We start from the raw sequence: 4,263 nt of genomic DNA, 5'->3' as shown, positions 1-4,263 counted from the left end.
CTAGATTTGAGGATTTCTAAACCACTCTTTAGCTCTCTCTACCTAGAATATAACTTTGAGGTGTTTCAGCGTCCAATCTACATACAACCCACAGGAAAATGTGAACTCCTGTTTCTCAGGTGTGTCCCTATTAGACTATCCCTTTTCAGTGGGGCAAACTGAAGTCACAGAGAAGGAAAGAAACAGTCCCCCAAACTGTTTACTCTTTAATGCTTCCCAGCAGGCAACGCATTCAAATCGTATTTATATCCTGAGCCCCCAAGTACCACGGGATACAACATCCAAAGAGGGAAGCACGGACCATTATCCTTTGAAAAAATCTTGTCTCATAATTCTAGCTGCTATATTTGATTCTTTTGTGAGTTCAGTCTTAGCTCATTTCTTTATTTCTACTAAAATTTTTAACTGACACCCCTGAAGTCAAGTATATATTACGGGGGTGAGGGGATAACAGTGATGAGCACAAGGGACAGCAGAAAGAGCTTTTACCAGCCAGGAGGAGGCCAGCAGCTCCTCCTGTTCCATTGTGACTGCTCAAGGAACAGCCACTTCTTTCTAGGAAGCCAGAGGTCCTCGATTTCTATGGTTTTACTCCCTTATTATATTATCCATATCTCTGGAAATATCTCATTTTCAATTCTAAAAACTTCAGAAAGATGTATTAATAATAGGAGTTATTTTAATAATGGAAAAGAAATCCAAATGTACAAATCAACTCAGAAGCCTCAGTTTCTTCCCTTGTTAAGCAAGTTTAATAATCCCCCTTTCAATGGAGGTGGTGAGGGAATTAAATTCCTAATATAGAGCCTAGCCTAGATAGAGTAGGGGCACAAACATCAGTTTATATTTGTTAGTTATCAGCTATAATTGTTTCCCATTGTCTACAGAATAAAGGCTCTATACACTCCGTCCTCCCACTATACTCTTCCAGCCTTCTCTGCAGTAACTTCCCCTTATGCATGTTATATTCTAGGAACGTTGGACTTCTTTCATGCCTTTACTCATGCTGTTTCTCAGCCAAGAAAGCCCTCATCTTTCCTGTTTTATGCCTATTCATGTTTCTAGGTCCAACTCAAAAGTCAACTTTTTGAAGTCTTTGCTGCTCTTCTCAGTCAGAATTATATATTATACTCTCAGAGCATTTAACACACTACACTATATACTGCATACTTGTAAATGTTCTCTCCTGCTGGTCTTAGTTCTTTGAGTGCTGTAACCCAATATCTAGCACAGTGGTTCCCAAGATATGGTCTGGGCACCCATGGGGGGGATCCCATTTTAGGACTCTTTGTGGGTCCTCTAGGTCAAAATATTTTCATAATACTAAGCTATTATTTTCCTTTTTAATTCTCACTTTCTCATGAGTACAGTGAATGTGGATCTTCTAGAAGATTGAATGCAAAAGTAGCTATGAGAGTCCAGCTGTCTTTTATTAAGCCAGATAGTAAAGACATTTGGGGAAAAAATGTAAAACAATGCCACTCTTCTTGCTAAATGTTTTTGTTTTAAAAAATATTTTTTTAAATAAAAGATGTTATTTATGTTAACATTCACTTTCTCATGAGTACAGTGAATGTGGATCTTCTAGAAGATTGAATGCAAAAGTAGCTATGAGAGTCCAGCTGTCTTTTATTAAGCCAGATAGTAAAGACATTTGGGGAAAAAATGTAAAACAATGCCACTCTTCTTGCTAAATGTTTTTGTTTTAAAAAATATTTTTTTTAATAAAAGATGTTATTTATGTTAACATGTAATGGGTTTATTATTTTTAAATGAATAAATATTTTTCAATTCCTCAGTTTTGAGTTCTATCTAAAACAGTAACTATTGATAGATATAATCTACATAAACAAAAATTTCTTGGGGTTCTCAATAATTGTTTAAGAGTATAAAGGGGTCCTGAGACCAAAGAGTTTAGGAAACGCTGACCCAGTAAATGTTGAATAGTAGTAATACTTTAAAATAATAGCATCTTTCCTATGACCAAGCCTCTTGCATTTCACTCTCGACTTTGTCACTAACAATACATGCTCCTGAAAAAAATTTCTTAAAACTTTCCTGAATGGGTTTCCCCTTTCCTGTCTAGTCGATAAATACATAATTTTTCTTTTCCTTACTTTGACAGTGTTTTAAAGGGGGCAAAATGCAATCATAAAGTATTGGAAAGCTGTAAGTATACGTGACTTTGCCTTGTCAGTCTCAACAGGTAAATAAAGTGTGAACCAGCCTCATGTCTGCTATCAACTAGAGGGCAGAGTCAGAGTAGCCTGTACACAAAGATAACGATGTGCCACTGTGGCTGTGTACGTGCTAGTGAAGACAAGAAGTCCTTGGACTGGCAAACTGACTGGCACTTTAGCAGAAGATAATTTAAACCTCAGTTAATTATGTTTATTTTAAAAGATTTTGCTGTGCCTGAGGTAAAGGATGTATAGCTTTTGATTTCATTTTTCAGAATCAGTACCACCTCCAAAATATTATTTCCAAGCATCCCACACTCTGGATACCACCTCCTATCTTTCCAACTTCCTGCCCTGGTATCCCTTTTCAGTGACTTATCAACCACCAGAAACCTCCAAATCATTACCATTACCACCGTTTTATGATTCATCACCCTCCTTCACTTACTTCCTTATTGAATGTAAATTCCATGATCCAGCATCAAAACTACCCCCTTGTAAAGAACCTTCGTTCTCTTGCCCTTCTCCCACTCCAACATTCTTCTCTAGCAAAGTTCCAGCCCTAGTTAAACCCAACTATGCACTTATTCTAAGCCTACGTCCTTGTAGCTAGCTAATCAGTGCTGGAGAAAAGAAACCATCTGACTGACTCACTGCATACTTGTGATCAGATATTTCATCAGTGCCAGGCACTCCTATCTGTAGTAGCTTTTCTTCTCCAACACTGAGACTGATTTGTATATTTCTTTATTCATACTTCCAGCATTCCCATAAACACGTATTCTCGATTTCTAATCACACCTCATACTTTATCGAGAAAACAGTGCAATTAAACGTAAATAACTCATCTTTCCACCACCAAATCCACCAATCTACACCTGCATCTAGACTTACACGCTCTGCTTTTGATCTCATTACAAGCAAAGAAGCCTCCTCGATCCTACCTTTTCATGTCTATTTAAGGAACTCTGGGCTCCCTTATCCCCTCTAGCCTGTAACATATAATTTTCTCTCAAGCTACTAGAGCACACACATTAACATAGGTTAACATCGCCTATCTTAAAAATAAAAAACTCTCCCTAGACACATGCCCCTCCAAGGTTCTGCAACACTACAGCAAAATTTCTCAAGAGTTATCTATGCCCACATTCTCATCACCTATTCTCTCTTCAACCTATCCAATGTGGCTTTCATCCCCACCACTCATCCAAACAGCTCTTATCAAGGTCACCAAGAATATTTTGCCAAATCCAGTTCTATGACTGCTTTGGGTTGAATTGTACTCCCCTAAAAGATCATTGAAGTCCTAATTCCCTAATCACAATACCTGCAAATGTGACCTTATTTGGAAATGAGGTCTTTGCAAGGTAAGATGAGGTCATTAGGGTGGGCTCTAATTTACTACAGCTGGATCCGTATACGAAGGGGAACTATGGACATTAGACATGCATGCCCACACACAGGGAGACCACCATACAAACATGAAGGCAGAAACTGGAATGATGCAGCTACAAGCCATGGAATGCCAGCAAACCACCAGAACCTAGGAAAGAGGCACAGAGCAGAATCTCATTCTCAGCTCTCAGAAGGAAACAACCCTGCCAATGCCTTGATCTTGGACGTCTAGCCTCCAGAACTGAGAAAAGAAACTCCTGTTGTTTAAGTCACCCAGTCTGTGGTTCTGTGTTATGGCAGCACTAGGATATTGACAATACTTTTCTTTAGGTTCCCATGACACCATTCTCTTGGTGTCATAATTTCAGTGGCTCCTCCTCCTCCTCTAAATGTTGGCCTGCATCGGAGCTCAGTCCACCCAGGTCTTTTTTTCTAACCCCTCTAATCTAGGTAATCTCATCCAGTTCCATGGCATTAAATGCCATCTAAGTGCCGATGACTTCCGTGTCTGAACTCCAGACTGAGCTCTCCTTTGGGCTTCAGATTCCATTCTCATACTTCTTCACTTGGATGTCCAGAGATCTCACACTTATCATGATCAAAACAAAACTCTTAATTAAGCTCCACCAAGCCCATCTTCCCCATCCCTGTAATGTGCCCTTCACCCAGTGCCAGGGCCCCAAACTTA

Source organism: Pteropus alecto, unplaced genomic scaffold, assembly GCF_000325575.1.
Source record: "Pteropus alecto unplaced genomic scaffold, ASM32557v1 scaffold359, whole genome shotgun sequence".
NCBI lineage: Eukaryota > Metazoa > Chordata > Mammalia > Chiroptera > Pteropodidae > Pteropus > Pteropus alecto.
The sequence above is the reverse complement of the archived record's forward strand: the minus strand, read 5'-3'. Positions refer to the sequence as shown.